Raw genomic sequence first — 23,078 nt, forward strand, 5'->3', positions numbered from 1 at the left:
TATCTATCTATCTATCTATCTCCTATCTATCTATCTATCTATCTATCTATCTATCTCCTATCTATCTATCTATCTATCTATCTATCTATCTATCTCCTATCTATCTATCTATCTATCTATCTATCTCCTATCTATCTATCTATCTATCTATCTATCTATCTATCTATCTATCATCTATCTATCATCTATCTATCTATCTATCTATCTATCTATCATCTATCTATCATCTATCTATCTATCTATCTATCTATCTATCTATCTCCTATCTATCTATCTATCTATCTATCTATCTATCTATCTCCTATCTATCTATCTATCTATCTATCTATCTATCTATCTATCTATCTATCTATCATCTATCTATCATCTATCTATCTATCTATCTATCATCTATCTATCTATCTATCTATCTATCTATCTATCTCCTATCTATCTATCTATCTATCTATCTATCATCTATCTATCATCTATCTATCTATCTATCTATCTATCTATCTATCCTCATAGTCGACCTTCTTATACCTAGACCAAATGAGGACAAGGTTTGCGTCAGGCACTGCTGTAAATACATTGCTGCTCCTGATCTCCCCGGCATCAGTGCCTGACAATAGACCCATCGATCCTTCTTCTGATAGATAACAGGGGCACGGCCGGCACTTAGAGGGTGGATGTTACATCTCGGGCCGGTCTCTCCAGACATCTGTCTTATCGCTCTATAAAAGTGTTATTTTAACTTCTCTCCGTGATATTTTCTGTGGATCATTCTCTTAAATCTGTTCAGTCTGTCATGCCGCAATCCACTGAGCCCATGATTGAAAAACTCCTAGGGGTCCATTTCTCAAAGCTTCTTCTATGTGTCATGTGACCGTAATAAGACGTCTGGTTATTTATTTCTGGGGGACTTACGTAAGCTTCATAATATCACAGAGAGAGCCGTATTCTTCCCCTAATGTGACAATCAGACATTGTGATGAGCGGGCCCAGGAATCCTGGAAGCCATGTTTTCCCTATAATAATAATTCTCCATATGGGCCTTTGCCTTTACTATGCAGCTCACATCCCTCCTATATACTGCAGGGCAGAGGCTCAATCTCCATTGACAATCTCTGCTTAAAATTTCCCGAGGCCGTCGCCAATGCACCTGGAGCCGATCCCAAATGTCTTTGTGTATTAATGCCCCCCCGGTAGTTTCTCCAGGTTCAGCCTTCATCTGCAGGAGTCAAACTTTTCATTGCTTTTTGATGTATGGCCATGGATCCCCGCCAGTGGGGGAGCGGCATGACAAGGCTGCAAAATATATTCATTATTACATTGCTTTTCTCTCTTCCCCGGCTTCTAATAGCTATGGGAATCATGGCGAATAATTTACATTGCACTGTGCTGACTATGTACACAGCGCTGACCAAAAGCCTCGAAAATCTAATGGATGATGTCTCAGGTAGGCTTGCAGAGTGTCCTGTAAGGTAAGACACTCTTAATAAAATTTGTATTCTTCTTGTAAGCAGGGAATACGGCCATGTGCTGTGTGAAGGGTAGGCATGCTTTTGCAAACAGTATTTCATGGCGTGAGGGGATCAGATATAGAATTCTGACAACTTTGCAAGCCTTTGTCACATGAAATATCGCACCGATTCGTGTTTACAGCTCCCATGCAGATCTATGTGTCTACAAGGTTGCATATTACAAACATGTCAGATCCTGCAGCCATGAGTCTTGTATCTGTCTCTGTTCTAATGCATCTAAAATAAAAGTTGGAACACCCTTGCAGACTGTCGTGATGCCATGCTATATACGTCACTGTTTCATGTTTACAGCTCCCATGCAGAGCTACATGTCGCCATGTCTACAGACTACAAGCCAAGCCCCTGTAGTCTGGTGTGGAATCCATGTGTCTATTCTCTTACTGTCTGTAGTTTAGTAAATGGAAGGGGTAAAAGGATTGAAGTAACAAATGAGGAGGATCAGACTACACGCAGGGCTTCCTTGTAGTCAGGTATTATGAAGACACATAAAAAAGGGAATATTCTAAAACAATATTTGCAAATTGTTTTTATTACATCTTTTAGAAAAGTTGACACAATGAACAAGATCTTGTTTATTCATAAATCTGAGACTTTGTTTCGAAAATAGGTTCCGAGCCAAAACTTTGATACATTGTGAGAGCCCATCTGCCAGTGGTAACGGGGCCCCTATACATTGCGAGGATTGTGTAGTTGAGCTGTATTTAGCACTACTATACAGCAGCCTTAGGCTATGTTCACACTGCCGCTATTAATGTCCATTGCTGTTATCTATCATAGGATAACAAATACAGACATTAACAGTAATAGAGTGACAAGGGGGCTCCATCTGTGTCCGCTCCTACAGACTCTAATGTAAAAAAAAAAACAACAACAAACATAAAGGATGTTGTCTTCTGTTATGTTTGTTTACTTTTGTAATGGAAGAACATTCTTGTATGTATGACATCCGTCCATCTGAAAAGTAAAATACATGATGGAAGACGACTTATTCTCTAGAGCACTCATAGTCAGTACAAAATGAAGAAAATCTTACATTATGTCAGGTAATAGCAGGAGGACGCGGCTTCGCATGGGTATAGTTCAATGTTTTGTATGTCTCTGCCCCATAAGAATTGTCTAGTTTTGCACTCGTGTATTTTGTATGTCGTTTGTGTGTCCATAAGCATCATATGATCATGTGAATCTCAGTTTGGATATCAGGAGTAAAGCTGTGTGAATGTGACCTTGTGTAACAGCGTCATCCACAGTGCCCTGCCCCTTTGAAGCTGACCTACAGCAGTGAATAAAAATAGCTGGGTTGTTATGGAAACCTGGAATACAGCTCTGATGTGTGATACTGCGTGCTGAGCTGTGTATCTAATCCTCTATATGTGACACGGTGTGCTGAGCTGTGTATCTAATCCTCTGATGTGTGATACTGTATAATGAGCTGTGTATCTAATCCTCTGATGTGTGATACTGCGTGCTGAGCTGTGTATCTAATCCTCTATATGTGACACGGTGTGCTGAGCTGTGTATCTAATCCTCTGATGTGTGATACTGTATAATGAGCTGTGTATCTAATCCTCTGATGTGTGATACGGTGTGATGAGCTGTTTATCTAATCCTCTGATGTGTGATACTTTGTGCTGAGGTGTGTATCTAATTCCCTGATGTGTGCTGAGCTGTGTATCTAATCCTCTGATGTGTGATGGTGTATGCTGGGCTGTGTATCTAATTCCCTGATGTGTGCTGAGCTGTGTATCTAATCCTCTGATGTGTGATGGTGTATGCTGAGCTGTATATCTAATTCCCTGATGTGTGCTGAGCTGTGTATCTAATCCTCTGATGTGTGATGGTGTATGCTGAGCTGTGTATCTCATTCCCTGATGTGTGCTGAGCTGTGTATCTAATCCTCTGATGTGTGTATCTCAGTTTGGATATCAGTGTTGGATACACCTGGAGTAATGCTGTGTGCATGTGGAGTGATCATTTGTATGGCAGCTGGAATAAAAGTGAAAGAATTGCGGGTTTGTATCAGCTAATGGGGGTCAATGTTTTGGGAATAGAGAGTTGAAGCCTTGTCTAAAACCTTCCCGGACACCTGATGTATCTGTGTGCCAAATTTGGTGACAATCGGTCCAGTCGTTTTGTCCCGCATAAAGAACAGACAGACAGGTAGACAGAAAGAAACACATTCTTATATATATAAAGAGATTATTTAAAAGCCTTATTGCAATGTCCAAGGAGGACACAAGGAGGACACATTAGTAACAGCCCAATTCTCCCCACCTCCTTTGATGTCCCCAAAAACAGCCACAAACATCTGTTAATCCCACAGGTTCTGCAGGTCTCGTGAAAATAATACTCAACTGTCTATGAAAAAATATGAAGTTTTACCAAAACGTTGAGCAGCCTTCCTTCCCAAGCTCACTGGTTGTCGATCTGTTTTGCTAAAGGTGTATAATGTAGTATATTACATACTGAAGGGGTTTGTGTCCTTACCTCTAGATATATTCATCCCTTCCAGAATACTATGGAACGCTACGCTGCAGATTTTGTTTTATGCCCTCTTTCCTTTGTGAAAGAAAATACATCAAAGCAAATACCAAATATATAGAAAAACAAATTTATAAAAGTGTGAAGCCTCCATTAAAAGAAATAAATATGCCTTCCGAGAACAGACATAAACCATTACCTTGGATGGGGCTATTACTTTACATTACACTTCTTCTTCTTCTAAAGTCTTATTTTTATTCTACGGAAAATGATTTTACTTTGCAAGAAGGAATCGGAAAGGGGAATAAACTATTTGCAGATACATTTAGCGTCTTTTTTTATAGATTTTTTTTAGATATATGAATATGAAGGATACATTGTATACAAGAGATTGTAGTCTGGTAACTGTTACTTTACTTTCAGCCATAACTAGGGATGAGCCGATCTTGAGATTTCAGGATCGATTTTAAAATCCGATTTTCGATCATTTTCCAGCCGATCCCGATCATGAAATTTGCTCAATCGCCCATCGGAGTCCGATCTTTTCCAATCCCGATCGCTCAACCCTAGTCAATGCTTCTGTATGGGAAAAGTCACTTTTAGGGTTGAGCCGATCTTGAGATAACCTCCGACCTCAACCCTGCTGGAAAAGATCGGGATCAGAATTCCGACCGCGATCGTGAAATTTACTCGATCGACGATCAGAATCTGATCTTTTCCGCTTCTGATCGCTCAACCCTAGCCATAACTTTCAGCCACAGGTGAGGATAATAAAAATGACTTGTGACAATGGCTTCCATCCAGGGGCCAAATATATTAGGTAGCAAGTAAGCAGTCAGTTCCAAAAGTTGATGTGTTGGAACCCTTTTTTTTTAAAAATGTAGATTGTGAGCCCCATATAGGGATATATGATATAGGGATCACAATGTACATTTTTTTTCCTATCAGTATGTCTTTGTAGAATGGGAGGAAATCCAGACAAACACAGGGAGAACATACAGACTCCTTGCAGATGTTGTTCCTAGTGGGAGTCGAACCCAGGACTCCAGCACTGCAAGGCTACAGTGCTAACCACTGAGCCACCATGTTGCCCCTACCTGTTGGAACAATTTTTGACTAGGGCCAAATAGTAAAAGAAGATGACTACCTTGGAGCATCCTGAGACTTTAAGGGGGTGATCCTGATAAACGGTGCTCACTATGTACCAAAGTTGTCCAAAGAAGGTCAACCGTTAAAACAACAATAGGGTCATAGGTGCCCAAGGCTCACCGACACATATGCAGGGCAGAGGATAGCCCATTGACTGTAGCACAAAATGTGGAAAAAAAAAAAAGTGAATCTGGAGACTTTAGAGGTCTTATAGAGTCCTCATTTGGGAAGCATTAAAGGGATCTTCCAAATATTAAGCAGGTAGGAAGTAACATATTACTCCGGGATCTGACTCCATACAGGGGTTGTTTGTCGTCTGTAACCATAGAGACACCTAATTCTCCAAAAGAGGCAAAATAGTGATTTTTTTTTCTGTAAACACCATGTGAAGAATTATATGGAGCAATAACAGATTGCAAATGTGCAAAATCATACAGGGTTTATCCTATGTAATGTATAGTCTCATCATAGATGGTTATATGTGATGGATGGAGACACAGCCGGCCGGGGACTATGCAGGTGTTTGTAGGCTTTGGTGTATCCCTCAGTCACACTCACACAATATACTTGTTACAATCCCCCAATGCCATGTAAATTTCTGGTATCAACCGCAATGGAGCTACCCTTTAAACCTTGGAAAGCCATTTTCTTCTGTATAGATGTATTGTCTTGGATATACGTTCAGCCCAGGACAAACGGTGGATGTAACTTCTCTACATTAGTGATCTCCATCCTGCGGCTATCCAGATGTTGCCAAACTAAGACTTGCATCATGTCTTGAGAGCCCACAGCTATTAGGGCCTGTTGGGAGTTGTACTTTTGCAGCATCTGGAGATCCATAGGTTTGGGCACAGTAGTCTAGATGATTGGAGCGTCTATACGTAGTCACGGTATACAGTTGTCAGGTGTCGTCTGTTAATATTCTATTATTTTGTGTATCTGCAAGGAGCTAGATAAATATTCTATTGTGTTAGGTTGTGTGATACGGTGTGCTGAGCTGTGTATCTAATCCTCTTATGTGTGATACTGTGTGCTGAGCTGTGTATATAATCCTCTTATGTGTGATACTGTGTGCTGAGCTGTGTATATAATCCTCTGATGTGTGATACGGTGTGCTGAGCTGTGTATCTAATCCTCTGATGTGTGATACTGTGCGCTGAGCTGTGTATCTAGTCCTCTGATGTGTGATAGTGTGTGCTGAGCTGTGTATATAATCCTCTGATGTGTGATACTGTGTGCCAAGCTGTGTATCTAATCCTCTGGTGTGTGATATGGTGTGCTGAGCTGTGTATCTAATAATCTGATGTGTGATACTGTGTGCTGAGCTGTGTATCTAATCCTCTGATATGTGATACTGTGTGCTGAGCTGTGTATCTAATAATCTGATGTGTGATACTGTGTGCTGAGCTGTGTATCTAATCCTCTGATATGTGATACTGTGTGCTGAGCTGTGTATCTAATCCTCTGATGTGTGATACTGTGTCCTGAGCTGTGTATCTAATCCTCTGATTTGTGATACTGTGTGCTGAGCTGCGTATCTAATCCTCTGGTGTGTGATACTGTGTGCTGAGCTGTGTATCTAATCCTCTGATGTTTGATACAGTGTGCCAAGCTGTGTATCTAATCCTCTGATGTGTGATACAGTGTGCTGAGCTGTGTATCTAATCCTCTGATGTGTGATACTGTGGGCTGAGCTGTGTATCTAATAATCTGATGTGTGATACTGTGTGCTGAGCTGTATATCTAATCCTCTGATATGTGATACTGTGTGCTGAGCTGTGTATCTAATCCTCTGATGTGTGATACTGTGTCCTGAGCTGTGTATCTAATCCTCTGATGTGTGATACTGTGGGCTGAGCTGTGTATCTAATCCTCTGATGTGTGATACTGTGTGCTGAGCTGTGTACCTAATCCTCTTGTGGGTTCTGATATATGAGAACATACATTGTATACGTATATAAGGTGACGGGAGCCCTATAGCTGCTGCTCCGGTTGCACATATAGTATGTCCAACCTTATATGTAACATAGTACAAGGCTTAATGTCTTAAATAATCTGTAAGTATTCAGTTGCTTTGCTTCCTCCTGCTTGCTGAGATCTGGCTCGCCGCACCCTTTGTTGGCGCTCTTGGTGCCAGGTTACAGCGGAGATCCTGGTAATGCCAGTTCACGCTTCATATGCCGCCTCGCACTGGTAAATAATCTACTTTTATCGGTTTTATCAACATGATTGAAAGGCGCCAGGAGCTGCCGCTTTCCCACCACGGGACACAGTGGGTGCTTTGTGAAATTTCCGCCGTCGTAGCTTCCCCTCAGCTGATTCTAGTCAATGCCAGTTTATATTTCAGCTGTTCACCCTTCCAGTTTAGGGATGCCATCAATTGCTGCTAAGGAGAAGTGCGAACAGCTTCACAGCGGCACAATATGGGGACAGCCCCAGGTAATTTTCCAATAAAGTAAGAATCCGTGCAGTGGTGCCCTTCTGCTTGGCAAGTGGGACTCTCACAGCGCCATCCAGCCTTGTTCCAGATGCCTACCTTCCCGGCAGTACTAGATCAACATTGCTGCTCACTTCTTAACCCTTGCAAAGCCCAAGCAACAGATACAGATGTAGCAGAATTAACCCGATATTCTGCAACAAGATAAATGGCTACAATGTTTTATATCACAGAGGACAATAACAAATCTGTGTCATTGGCTTCTGTAGTTATTTAGGATAATGTATCAGCAATAAGTCGGGGTGACTCTGCTACATCTGAATACATGTATACAAGCTTCATTTACAAAAATAACATCATATAACAAATAATGTTAATATGCCATAGGATTCTTTCCTGTTCTTTTGGGTCTGACATTCCTATAATATTAGTAGTATAAATAGCAGTAATAATGTTATACCCGGAGGACGTCGGATAGTGATCTGGGCTGTGAGAGAGTAAAAGGTCACGGGCTCCAATAAAACACTAGAACCATAAAATACTTAATTAGAATTATTATAGAGAATCTGCAGGGAGTCTCCCGTCACCAAAATCACTTCGAAACCCCTTATATGCTGTTGTAGGGTCGGTTAGTAGACAATATAACTGCTGAGAAAGTCAATGTATATCTACACGTCACCTAGGACATGGCAGAGTCTGCTGGAGCACACGGAGGTGACGGAACATGACCCGGGATCTGACTACATGCAGGGTGAGGGTGTCAAGACTGGTGCTCTGGCCATGCCCCGAGTGCTCCAAACAGCTCATTTGCATAAATGTTATTTTGTCAGTAGCAAGATTGCCCTTAGGTACAACAAGGTCAGTTCATTAACAGCCCCTACGGAGGAGATTCCGGGGGTGGTCGTCTCCTTTATAGGGGGTATATTCTGCAGAACAATTCTGGATCTTCCGTTCTTATTAGTTCACACGGAGTTAACGGGTGCGCATTCCAGCACATATACAGAATGTGAGTGCTCAAAACAGATCCCATTCATTTCAAGGTATCGTTACGGGCGTGTAACTTTATACCGTGTTTTTCTTTGTTTTTCTAGAAATGTATACATCTGTATTCAAAAATTTCCAAAAATTCTGAAAAGCTGCATTGGCACTTGTATCCTATTCATTTGTTCTTCTGTTTCATCATGACAGACATCGATAGATCCTGATGGTCCTCATTCACTATATTGGGATCTGCAACATTACATGAAAAAGTCGCGTTTGCAGGATTTTTTTGTCTGTGATTTTCGAAGGGCTGCGACTGAGCTCAGAGTCTTAGACTATACGAGGACACGACCGCTTGATAAGAGAAATCTTAATATTAATACTCAGCAATGGAGTTTGGTTTAGCCCAGACCTCCCGCTGTGTAAGATACTGGGGTGCGTCTCCATCTTTAGTTTTTTAAATAATAAAAAAAAAACTTAAGAATGAAAGACATAGGGAGAGCAGAGTAAACATGCTAGTTATGAAGATTTCAGGAGTTCATCTCTATTATGTACTTTGTAGACAAAAAAAATCGTGTGTTACGTGTGATGTCGAGCTAAAACGTAAATGTTGTACTTAAACTATATCTGAAAGGGTCGGTGAACGTCAAGGCTGAGCTTGAACAAAGCGTACATGACAGCTTCTCCCGGCATCATGATATGCTCAGTGTTATTCTGAGCTTTTTAGAATACGTGGAGCGCCCATTTGTGGCTATATCTATGGGGATGGGCCATCGTACGTATGCTGGAACTTTACCGCTTATGAATGGCAACACTTTATGACAAAGTGTAGTAAAACGTCTTGGAGACAACAAGTAGAATTTGCAGAGCTAAAGGGGTTAAGCTAATCTAAACTACAGAAAATACCTATATACATGCTGGATAGCTAATGGTTGATGCTATGTTTTATGTTCATGTTTTTCTCCGTGCTGCACCTTTGTTTTGATGCCGCCAGGGTTTGCAGTAGTCGGAATGTTCTCTCTGGTTACAACTGTCTGTATGTCCATGGTAATAGGAGAGCTGGGTAAGCAAACATCTGGCACATAGGAGGGCTAAGTAAGTAGGAGTGCATAGGGGTAAGCAGTTGTCAGGCACATAAGAAAGCTGAGTAATCAGTGGTATGGTGTATACAGCTGGAACACTAAGTGAACAATAGACTGACACTAAGAGGGGCTAGGAGCCAGTGTTATGGATTATAAGTAAGCTAGATAAGCAGAGAGAGCAGGAGAACTGTATAGGCAATAGTCTGGCACCTAGAGATGTAGCAAAGTTTGATTCGACATAGTAATCTTAAAATAGGAGAACTGGGAGCCAGTGGTCTGGAACACAAGAGAACTGGGAACCAGTGGTCTGGAACACAGGAGAACTGGGAACCAGTGGTCTAGAACACAGGAGAACTGGGTGAGCAGTGGTCTGGAACACAGTAGAACTGGGTAAGCAGTGGTCTGAAGCACAGGAAAACTGGGAACCAGTGGTCTGGAACACAGGAGAACTGGGAACCAGTGGTCTGGAACAAAGGAGAACTGGGTAAGCAGTGGTCTGGTTCTCCAGGAGGACTGGGAACCAGTGGTGTGGAACACAGGAGAACTGGGAACCAGTGGTCTGGAACACAGGAGAACTGGGTAAGCAGTGGTCTGGAACAAAGGAGAACTGGGTAAGCAGTGGTCTGGAACACAGGAGGACTGGGAACCAGTGGTGTGGAACACAGGAGAACTGGGTAAGCAGTGGTCTGGAACACAGGAGAACTGGGTAAGCAGTGGTCTAGAACACAGGAGAACTGAGAACCAATGGTCTGGAGCACAGGAGAACTGGGAACCAGTGGTGTGGAACATAGGAGAACTGGGAACCAGTAGTCTGAAACACAGGAGAACTGGGTAAGCAGTGGTCTGGAACACAGGAGAACTGGGTAAGCAGTGGTGTGGCACATACTGCAGGAGGTCTGGCCCAATGAGAATTGGGGAAAGAGTGTCTGACATGTAAGAGAGCTGATAATGAAGTGGCCTGCAGGACAGCAAGCTTGAGGAAGTAGTGGCCCAGTAGCTAAGGAAGTTAAGAATGGAGAGATCATCATCTGGGTTAGGAGTCCTTGATTAGAGAATATAAATAACAGTGGTCATCCCTATCGAAAGCACAGAAGAGACCCCCATAGCTGAGACAGCAATTACTAATCTATGACAAATAGGAAAGCGCAAGTCCTGACATAAGCCCTTGTCATTGTCATAATGCAAACAACAGATTTGTGATGGCTGAACACCAAGAGACCAAAGGTGTAAGATGTTCCTGCCCACACCTGACAGATCATTCTTTACTACTGCCAGGAGATTGACTTGACCATAAATGATCATCTGTGCTCTTGCCAATGGCTTGGACTGCTGATCTCAGCTCTAATGACTCCTGTCCGGAGAAGTGAAAGGGATGAATCCAATCTCTGCTCCTTCTCTGTTCACCGGACGTGTCAGTAATTATAAGAACACAATTTATAATTATGGATAGATGAAATACAGTCTTCTTATCAGAGGCTGCCGAGCAGACACATGAAAGGTCTTCAGTACAGGATCTCGCTGTACTCTCTCCGTGGTCTCAACTCTCAGCAGCTTTTTTCCGTACCTTGACTGAGGTGGCGCTAAGCAATAGGCGTCTTTGGAAAGAGTGTTCTAGAAAATAATTAATGTTCCCGCTGTACACTGCGAGCTCTGGGACTCAGCTGAAATCAAATTTTCTTGCTCGGCATATCATCGGGTGTGATATCCCCACCTGCTGCAGTAATATGCTTTTACCCTGCTGGTTGTCTCACCGGGTTCTTGGGGGGGTTTTGGATAAAGTTGAAGGATACATCCGTTGAAGTCCTGACGTTTTTTGGCCAATAACTTTGAGTGGAGAGCACCTGGGGCTGTCGAGTCTACCGAGTAACAGAAAACATTTCGAGCTGGCAATAATAACACAAATTAAAATAGATGGATTCGGGCTTCCATGAAATTCATTCTCTTGGTTTTAGGAAGAAATAACATTGTAGCTAAATTGGTCTGATAGCGGATCGTGTTTGTAATTTTTTAGAATTTGGAGAACATTTGTAAACATTAGTCTACTTGTCTTTGGAATGATGAGCTGTCTGGACGACAAGGGGGTGTGAACAAGTCAGTCTACCTTAAGGTGGCCATACACCTTCAATAGCTTCCAGCCAAACACATCTATGGCCAATTGTGACATCTTCAGATCTCCATATACTCATGCACGGCCAGTTCATCCAAGGACACTTACAATCTGAGTGGGGAAAGGCGCGGCCAGACATCTTGGTGGCAGCTTGTCTTCCCTATTGACTTGGCATGAAAAATGCAACATGCCCAATTTTTTTCCATCTGTTGGGGAGAACAAGGACATCCCACATGCATCAGACTAAGTTCACGTCTGCATTCAATGGACAAACAGCTAGGACCTGGAGATGTGTAGCGGGAGATCCACACTCACTGGTGATGATGACGATGAGGCACAAGCCAAAATTTCCAAAACGAACTCATTATTGAGTGAACGAACAAGTCAACTTGACACATTTCGGGCCAAAACTAGGCAAAGAGACAGGTCACGTTGGGCCATCTGCATTCAATGACCGTTCAGGGATTCCATCCCCCATTCCACTTGAGAAATATGGAGAGAAAAGTTCAGAAAGAAGGACTTTCCTCTCTGCATTTTTCAGGCAGAAACCCGGCGAACCCTTTTATAGTCTATGGGGTCCGTGGGTTTCCTTGGGTAACCACTTTGTTAACAGATAGTGTTTCCATTTTTGGGGTCCTCAAATGGATCCAAAGAACAGAAACTCCAGCGCAGGTGTGATGCTAGCGTCAGATAGTTGGCCCCACCAGTATCAGCCAACATGAATGTGTATTGGAACCTTAGAGACAGGAGAATGGCAGAAAAATTGAAAAAACAATTTGATAATTTTGGCATTTTTGGATTCTTTATTTGAATTTTTTTTTTCTTACTGTTACTCTGAGAGCGCTGTATCATACAGTAAATGATTGTAAACAACCTCTCTTGGACTATATAAAATATATACTTACTGTTTATATCTGGATTCGGATCATTCATAAATAGGGTTGAGCAATCAGGATCGCAAAAGATCGGATTCCGATTGGCGATCGAGTAAATTTCACGATCGCGATCGGAATTCCGATCCTGATCTTTTCCAGCGGGATCGAGGTCGGAGGTTATCTCAAGATCGGCTCAACCCTAAAAGTGACTTTTCCCATAGAGAAGCTTTGACTAGGGTTGAGCGGATCGGATTCCAATCGGCAATCGAGCAAATTTCACGATCTTGATCGGCTGGATAATTATCAGAAATCGGATTTTAAAATCGATCCTGAAATCTCAAGATCAGCTCAACCCTATTCCTAAACTGTGTAGTTTTGAGTCGTAGGCTTGGCTCGGCTACCAAACACTCAGGGTATACAGTATGTCAAACCACCCCTATCTATGGCCATGCCAAAAGGGTCGGTAGTTGTAGAATAAGTAAAGACCGCACCCGATTATTAGGTTCTCAGTCTGTGATGTCATTGTAAGTAGGTGTGGTCTAATTTTGCTTTATTCTTTCCAAGATATCAGATTAGATACATTTCTTATTTAAAGGGGTTGTCCCATCACAAGGATCCTATCTATACTGCTAGTTTATGTGGATATAAGACTTTTCCTAAATACATTGCTTTATCAAAACTGCTATCTTAATTTATTCACTTCATTGTTGACACTGGCCCTTGGGATTATCTGCTCATTTGTCAAGTGAAGTAGCTGCCTGCTCTCAGGAGGGGACGGAGGGGCTGACAAGCAACAGAGCTCCTCATATAGGGGAGGGGGAGGGGAGAGCTCCAGGATTACTGTGCTGTCTATCTTCAGCTTTTCCACTTATCAGCCGGTTTCATTGAATTTGGCTGATAAGGGCTGAGATAAGGAGTTCGTTACCTCTGTATGTAATGCAAGTTGACTCAAATCCAGCTCTGCTACTTCAGTTTCCACATCAGCATCATACTGTGGATCATAGCAGATAGAGCAAGTGAAACCCTGCCCACCAATGTGCGAGAAATCCAGGAAGTGAAGAGAATACAGAGCCTTCAGGCTGCAGAACAAGAGTTATAGTTTTAATGGTTGACTTGACTATTTCATACCCCGTAAAGACATTACGTTTTCTTCCATTGACTGATACCGGCTTGTTAATGCCAGTTTTTCTTTACTAGGTGGCGCTACATTTTATCCATGGAGTATCTCCTGTTGGCTACACATTAAAAAGACTTCAGTACTGTTTCCTTTTCCATTTTAAGGTAAGAGAATTTTTGTTTATAAGGTTATAAGTTAGATAAGAGGAGCGAAAGACAACTCAATATAGTAGGTGCCAATCGTTCAACCGATACCTGCAAAATCTGGAGTATTTTGTTTCAAGCTCTTCCATAATAACAAGACTAATTTCTATTGAGCTAGAAGAAGTATAGAGGACCCGTCACCACCTCAAGCACCTCAAGCTCTGCATCCTTCAATAGGCACCGCTCCATTGATTCCAGCATAGTTGGAATTTTTTCTCTAGCCCCTACCATTCCCGAGCAATCATGGCTGTAAGTTTCAGCAACCAATATGCTAATTAGGCTAGAGCAAACAGACAGGGACCGCCCATCTGCCAACAGACAGCATAATGGTGCAGAAATTGACAGCGCTGATTGCTCAGGTACGGTGAGGGCTAGAGAGAAAATTCCAACTGCGCTGGAATCAGTGGACGGGCGACTATTAAAGGATGCAAAGAGTTGGAGTTGTTGAAAGGTCCCCTTTAAGAGCTGACTGCCTCCACTATACACAGTCATAAGCGTCAATGACTGGTTAATTGGTTATTTGCATATTTGTTCCACCGTCTTTTAGTCGCCGAGTATAGCCTTCACTCTTTATGTCTGTGTATCGATAATCAGACATAACTTTTAACTATACGAAACATATTTTAATAAATCTCCAGTCAAGGGAATCAATAATTAATGTTTTCTTACTTCCCTACAATAGACCTTATTGGTTGGAGAACCGCCGGAGGACTGTAACATTGATCTGGTCCAAGTCATTGCGATATCATGAAATATATTCATTATTCAGGAACATTTCATATATGAATAGATGACAGATCGCAGAAATAATAATTGTATCACGGCGCAGGGTGCAGGGCTTCAGCATTCGCCATCTTTTTGCATTGTCCATATTAGGGGTGAAGCAAAGATGGACATTCGAGGGTTGACTATCCCTAAGTTTAGTCTCCCATGTCCTCAAGGGGTTCTCCATTAGTGACATGTATCCTCTATCCACAGGGTAGGGGGTATTTATCTGATCACAGGAGCCCTATTGCTGGGACCTCGCAGTGATCATGAGAATTGGGGTCTGGAAGTGACCCGGGTGTAGATGCGGCTACTGCTCCGTTCCCTTGTATGGGACTGACAAAGACTGTAGTTCTGTTGTAGCACTGACCACCACTACTATGATTAAAGGGGGCACTTGTGGATCCCCATCCTCATAATCACTGGATGGACACCCTTCCCCCATCCCCCCACCTTCATGATCAGACCCTTTAACTGGTAAAAATAAGTTTGGAGAAAAGGGAATTTAAGGGACTCACTAACCACAAACCTATTGTCTACAGTGTTACTATAGAGGTTGCAGTGGTCAAAGCTGTGACCGTGGCTAAGAGACCGAGGAGACCCACAAGTCAACCTCCACACACTAAGGCTGGATAGACTTCTTTGCTCTCCTTGTATTCCTGTTTGCACACACCAGATAATACACTAAGCCTAGTTAATATCTCCTTTCTGATATTCTTTGATGTCCAGCAGTCTGTGCACCATACAGGTATTAGCCCTGCCCTCTGGTGCACTGGAGAGAGAATCTTTATGATGATACACAGCCTTCCACTGTCAGAAAGGAGAACATTTATGCAAAAGTAGCAGTTCAGTAGCATATAGTGAAGGAGGGATTATGGATTATGTGGCACTGTGGGGGGGGGGGGGGACTGACAGGGGAGGAGATGGCGTGCCCAACATGGCTGTCTGGGCCAGACAGAGAAGGCAAGGGCAATGTAAATGCTGCCAAAATGAAGGATGGGATGTGATTTAATCCTTTGTTCCCAAGGGAGATAAACTGTCCTTAGAGGTGTTTGGCTGCCACTCAACCTCATCTTCACATTGACAAGACATGCACACACAGCCTAACCGAGCATGCACCTGTATGAGAAGATCAGGAGGAATAGCCATTGGCCAAACAAGCGATGTTATATAAAGTGTACGTCCACCTTTACACTCTCGACGCCCTCGATGTCAGCTTCCAAGCTTTTGGTAAACACAACAGCGAGCGATTGTTCTTTGTCCTTGACGGCTCCGAATCGTAGCAGATAATATATACTATTGACCCTGGCCCGAAATCTGCTCCATTTATTCTTCCTTTTCATCAGCCAAACAAACGCTTTCCAACCCGTCTTGCAGAAGTGTATTTGCTGATTATACTAACATTCGCCACATTGTAATAGTCTTTTGATGCCGTCCGCCTGTTGGAACGTGTTGGGTATTGTTTGGCTAATTGTGTGCACCTGGTTGGGTGTTAGAAGAGTGGGACCATCGGTGCGCTCTGACATCATTTCATTACCGGAGAATAATAGCCTGTGTTGAGCTCAACACGTCCTCGCCATCCGCTATGAATAAATATTTCATACAATGAATACAAAAATATTCATAGCTTCAAAGGACTAACTATCCGGAGTAATCCCGACACAGGTCAATCTAGAGAACGTACTCGACCACGGCGCACGCTAAAGAGGATCTTCATCTCTCCTAACACAAATCTATTCCTTCTATAAAACAAATCCACACGCTCGATATTTTAATGATGATTGCTTCGCTTGGCGAACATTCGTTTTTTCCCCCTTCTCCATAGAAAACAATTACGTATTAGCGTCTTCTAATAGCGCTCTATATTACCATCAAATACCAGAGGAGGCTTTCTTTTATTTTCGATTTTTAACAGTGGGAAATGTTTTAATAACGCCATTATTACCATAAGTGCTTTTTTTTGTTTGTACTATTATTATTTCCGACACTACAGTTAATGAAAATGATACAAGCAATTGCTTGTTTGCAGAGAGATTTGCTGTATTATATAGGAAAGAGTGGGAGAAGGTGGTAGCGCACGGGAAGGCGGTGTGTACAGCGGCAAATGACTTACAGGAGGGGATCACTTATGGATGGAATACGATTAGGCAAGGCGTGAAGAGCTTGGAAGAGCCATCGATACAATGTATACATCATGAAAGAGCTATTAAGAAGCCTGCAAGGAGAATTCAGAGGGTGTTGCAGTAATATATATCATCCCAACTTATGCGTCAACCTTCCTATATACCAAACCAGGACCAACAGTGTGGCCACCATATCCATAGATTAAGCGGGATAGTTGCACCTTTGTAGTGCTGTCTTCTTGATATAGGTCCCGATGTCAACTCTATCTGCATCCTTAGGGAGCAGATAAAGTTGAATACAATGTTGGAACACAAAGCCATCACTTTCACGTTCTACCATTGAGACTGTCTTTCTTATTAGAGATGAGCAAATATGCTCGATCAAATAACTCTGATGCATTAGCTCCCGGGGCAGTAAATTTTTACTGCCCCTCCCACCTCCCTGGCGTCAGGAGCAATGCGTCAGAGCTATTCGATCGGGCATATTCGCTCATCTCTATTTCTTACCCATATCCACAAGATCAGAATGGCATCATAAATGTATTACCCCTGCCCTCTGGTGCACTGGAGTGAGAAGATTTATGACAATACACAGCCTTCTACTGTCAGAAAGGAGAAAATGTAACCAAAAGTAGCAGTACTAAAAGTATCTCTATTGTTCAACCCAAGAATAGGTGAAAAGTGTTGATTCTGGGAAATCAGAAGTGTAATGTGTCCCATTGAGAACCCATATCTAATAAGGGCGGGTTTACACCTGCACCCGGTCTCCGCTTTCAGGTTTTTCGTCTTCTGCCCCATTTGAATGGGTTTGCAAAGTGTCTGCCTGTGAGTGTCTTCTGGTCTCCGCGGCGAAAGTTTTTTTTAACCCGACATAAAGTCGGACTTTGTGTCCAGTTAAAAAAAAATGGTTTCACCGCGGAGACCAGAAAACGCTCATGGGCGGACACTGACAGCCCGGTTTCCGTCTCCTATTGGCAGAAGGCGGAAACCGAAAAAGCAGAGACCAGGCGCAGATGTGAACCTGCCCTAACCAGAGGGAAGAGCCGCTACAAAAAGCTTCCCTCTCTATGGAGGACCAAGGAAGCCCATGTAATACACGGAGAACTCCTGGATTTCAAAGACAGATGTAATTCTTCTTCTCCCCTGCGGGGGTGCTGCAGAGGAATTGAGCAGTTTGAACTCCACAAACTAACTATTTGGTCACATCAGTGACCCCTTGATGTCTTGACATACAGTATTTAATGCCATAGGAGTTGATCTGTGAGTACAGCCGAGCTATGCTAATAATATAGCTGTGTATAAGAGGATATACATATATACATAGCGTTCACTGCGGTCTAATGAATTCTGTTGTGAAGATAATTCCACAGCAGATACAATTTACATGTCTTAACTACAACATGCTGTGGCTTGTATATTTTATACCGACGTCAGCGTCTCCAGATTTGTAATGTAAATGAGATATCCGGCCGCTGCGGTAATTGACTCTATATGTTTATGTATGAAATAAGGACACTTAGATTGATAAGGCGAGGGGGGGGGGATTCGCAGGCGATCGTGAGTAAGCTGTATTTGTATCAGGTTTATTACAAGGAGGTGTCATCCATAAGTGTTAAAATATTAGATCTTAACCCAACTTGGGGATTGGGTGAGACCTGGGCCGACCATGGAATATGGTGGAAAATCCCTGAAACCAACTCAATCCATTGACTGTATTATAAATGGTTATGAACCCTTGAAGAGATCGGTGAACATACTGGATAGTCTATCACAATATTTTTGGCCATTTTCAATACAAATCAATGGGTCAATCTATAATGTTCATCCAAATGGATTTGCACATGAGGGATGGCCGTGAAGAATCGTATCAGGGGTTTAGGTAAAGAAAACAGACTTAAGATCATCCATATTATTAGCAGCCAGGATGACAAATGGATGTCCTTCCGAAAGTAGGTCATGTCCTATTTATACTGGTTTTCGCGGATCCTTCGATCGAATCAAATCTATGAGGGATCTGTGAAAAATGTCCTTCTTCTCCTGCACTGATCGCTGCCACTGAATCCCTTATGACATCCGAGCTCGGGGGCCTTTTCGGGGAGATGTAAGAAACATAAAAAACACTATTACTTACCTCTCCACAATCCGGGCAGGCTTCGGCCTAGTCGTCTGACGTCTCATGACCCCGGCCTGCGTCCCGGGTCATGTGATGTCTGACGTCATTGAAGATGGACTACAGCAGAGGCCGACAGCGGAGGAGCCGGGAGATAGGTAACATAGTTTTTTTTATGTTTTTCTCTCCTTGGGTCTCCGATTATTATACTCTGGGGACTGAAAAGATATATAGAGTATAATAATTGTTTATGGGTGTCCACAGTGGGACATAATACTGTGTGCAGGGGCCACTATGGGACATAATACTGTGTGCAGGGGCCACTATGGGGGATAATACTGTGTGTAGGGGCCACTATGGGACATAATACTGTGTGTAGGGGCCACTATGGGACATAATACTGTGTGCAGGAGCCACTATGGGACATAATACTGTGTGCAGGGCCACTATGGGAGATAATACTGTGTGCAGGGGCCAATATGGGACATAATACTGTGTGCAGGGGTCACTATGGGACATAATACTGTGTACAGGGGCCATTATGGGACATAATACTGTGTGCAGGGGCCACTATGGGGGATAATACTGTGTGCAGGGGCCACTATGGGACATAATACTGTGTGTAGGGGCCACTATGGGGGATAATACTGTGTGCAGGGGTCACTATGGGGGCTAATACTGTGTGCAGGGGTCACTATGGGGCAGAATACTGTGTGTAGGGGCCACTATGGGGGATAATACTGTGTGCAGGGGCCACTATGGGGGATAATACTGTGTGCAGGGGCCACTATGGGGCATAATACTGTGTGCAGGAGCCACTATGGGACATAATACTGTGTGCAGGGGCCACTATTGGGCATAATACTGTGTGCAGGGGCCACTATGGGGTATAATACTGTGTGCAGGGGCCACTATGGGTACAATGCTGTGTGCAGGGGCCACTATGGGACATAATACTGTGTGCAGGGGCCACTATGGGACATAATACTGTGTGCAGGAGCCACTATGGGACATAATACTGTGTGCAGGGGCCACTATTGGGCATAATACTGTGTGCAGGGGCCACTATGGGGGATAATACTGTGTGCAGGGGCCACTATGGGGGATAATACTGTGTGCAGGGCCGCTATGGGAGATAATACTGTGTGCAGGGGCCACTATGGGGGAATAATACTGTGTGCAGGGGCCACTATGGGGACATGATAGTGTGTGCAGGGGCCACTATGGGGGATAATACTGTGTGCAGGGGCCACTATGGGGACATGATAGTGTGTGCAGGGGCCACTATGGGGGATAATACTGTGTGCAGGGGCCACTATGGGGGATAATACTGTGTGCAGGGGCCACTATGGGGGATAATACTGTGTGCAGGGGCCACTATGGGACATAATAGAGTGTGCAGAAATGTGTAGGAGGGAGTCGGTCGAGGTCTTTTTCGTCAGTGTCGGTCAGGGGTGGCCCATGTCAAAAGTTTGCCATGGGGCTCCGCCATTCCTAGTTACGCCACTGGTTGCAAAGTTACTTTTATAACCTGCCATATTCAGTTTCTCTATCCGGATGGCCCATACTGGTCCTCTCTTCCACCACATCTGATCTTCTACGTCCCACTGAGGGCAGTTATTAACTGAGACGTCTGGGATTGGATGAATGACCTGGTTAGTTACTAAAGTTACTTTATATCCTCTGGATCGTCTGGATCTGGTTCCTATAACTAATGGACCCCCCCAGTATCTGATTCGTATCGGGGGGCCTGGATTATTTTCTACGTGTTATACAGTTAGAGGGGACGCTACTATATATAACAGGGTGCCGATCCAATGTAGTATGGGACGTGGCTGACGACCGTTCTCGAGTTGAGTTTTTCACAGGGGTCCTTAGCAGTCCCATAGAATATACTTAATGTATATCTTAATGTTTCGGGGTCACCCAAGTCTTACAGCAGCTCCGGCACCACAGGTTGTATAATCCTAATGTAAAGTAACCTAGTTGGGATTAAGCTTCCCCCTGTCCTCGGCGCCATGGATATATCTGAACTAGATCTTTAAGCCAATGTCTACGAACCTTCATGACAATCTAATGAGCTACAAAGGGTCTCGAGATCAATATAAAATCTGCGGAATTATTATAGGCAGTCGTGTCTGGCAGTTTCCTTAGATTTGTACAGAAAAGTGACCCGAACGCTTTATCAGACTCCTACACACACTGATATCCAACGTAGGATCTAAATGAAACACAATGATGGTCCGCTCTTTGCTGAAGGATCAGATTACAGAGAGAAGGATCAATCGGCAGACGTGCTTATCAAGGTGCTAAGATTCGTTAGAGACTTCAATCATATCTCTCGGCGCGGTTCAGTAGGGCAGCGGGAGAGAAGAAGCCTCGGCAGCGCTATTACCTATGTGCAGGAGATGACTGGCCGTCTCCATTCGCAGCCCGCCGGAGCGCAAAGTGTTAAACAATAAATCTACAGAACAGCCACTTAAATCCAGTTGGCGCAGGGACAGAATGCTGATGTCGTAGCTGGAGAATAGACCATAGACGGTGCTGAGTCAGCAATTATTCCCGAATAACGTCGTCTGACCATTAGTGGGATTAATATACGCTAAATGTGCCTGTGCTATTTTGGATAATGCAAACATGTTTCATAATTGCTCGAAATCCCTTCGGGGACAAATGGGAGCTATAATAATATCGCCTCCTTTTAGCTGTATTTACAAAAACATTCTTATAGGTCTATACGGGAAGGTTTGTTCCAAGAATTGCAAAGTGCCAGGCAGCAGGGAGGTGGCTTTGTCCATTGTCTGGGGGGCATCGTGGTCAATAGGGCACCCCGTTATGGAAGACAAATTCAGATATTGGCTTCAAGAGGACCTTTCACCACTTCCACCAACGCCAATCCTTGGCATCCTTCAATAGTCCCTGCGCCACTGATTCTGGCACAGTTGGAATTTTTTCTCTAGTCCTAACTAGAGATGAGTGAGTAGTGTTCGATTGAGTAGGTGTTCAATTGAATACTACGGTATTCGAGATACTCGTACTCGATCGAACACTACTAGCTGTTCGAAGTTTAAGGTTCGATGCAGAACCAGCGTTGATTGGCAGAATGCTATACATTCTGCCAATCAACGCTGGTTCTTCTCTTACCTTTCCGAAGTCTTCTTCGCACTGCGTCCCCGCGTCTTCTTCCGGGTGGAATTCACTCTGCCTAGGCATCCGGCCTAGGCAGAGGCGACTGCGCATGCGCAGGCACCCCCTCGCATGCGGAGTCGGCTCTGCTCAGGCATCGGGCCGGGCAGAGGTGACTGCGCATGACCGCGCATGCGCAGTCGGCTCTGCCTAGGCCCCGATGCCTAGGCAGAGTGAATTCCAGCCGGAAGACACTGCGGGGGCACTGCGCCGGGAGAAGACTTCAAGGGGAATCCAGCCCGGCCGTCACTCGTGGACTTGGTAAGTATAATTTTATCGAATTTTGCGTACCCCTGAAATGAGCATTTCCCCCCATAGACTATAATGGGGTTCGAAATCCGTTCAAACAGCCGAACAATGTGCGGCTGTTCGCATCGGATTTCGAACCTCGGACATTTTAGTGTTCGCTCATCTCTAGTCCTAACCATTCCTGAGCAATTGGTGTGGTTAGTATTGGCACAATTATGCTACCTGCTGTTGGGTGGGTAGTCCTTGTTTGTCTACTACAGCCAAGGACCGCCCAAATGACAATATAGAGTAGGATCGAGCCAAAAGTAACCCCCATGATTACTCAGAAATTTCCAATTGCATCGGCATCAGTTGGGCAGCGATGTCAAAGTTGGTGAAAAGTTCTCTTTAATGGGACATATTCATTGGCTACTACACACTATTTTGCATCAATACTAGCAGGGCTTATATCTTTGCAATGACTGAACAGATTTGGATAAGAAAATTCCCAAAACGCTCAGGGTGACAGCACCGACCAGATGATGTACAGTATGTTATGGGACGTTTTAGACCCGGTGATAGATCCTCTTTAATTATGGAATTTAATACTTTAGTAACATATTTACAGCCCAACACGTTCTACTAAATGTCACCATCCTCCAAAGGGTTAAGCAACTAAGTACTTGCACACATAGGTCTTCCGATGGCCGCAGA

The 23,078-nt window shown here is 43.6% G+C and overlaps 1 protein-coding gene across 1 annotated transcript in view; it reads left to right on the forward strand.

Annotated features, from left to right (window-relative positions):
• ELFN1 (extracellular leucine rich repeat and fibronectin type III domain containing 1) overlaps positions 1-23,078 on the forward strand; it is a 694,846-nt gene that overhangs the window by 571,431 nt on the left and 100,337 nt on the right. The window contains exon 5 of the mRNA XM_075284201.1: positions 13,830-13,913. The gene's annotated coding sequence lies outside the window, so the exon portion shown is untranslated. The remainder of the gene's footprint in view (positions 1-13,829; positions 13,914-23,078) is intronic.

Source organism: Leptodactylus fuscus, chromosome 8 (genome assembly GCF_031893055.1).
Source record: "Leptodactylus fuscus isolate aLepFus1 chromosome 8, aLepFus1.hap2, whole genome shotgun sequence".
In the NCBI taxonomy this organism is placed as follows: Eukaryota; Metazoa; Chordata; class Amphibia; order Anura; family Leptodactylidae; genus Leptodactylus; species Leptodactylus fuscus.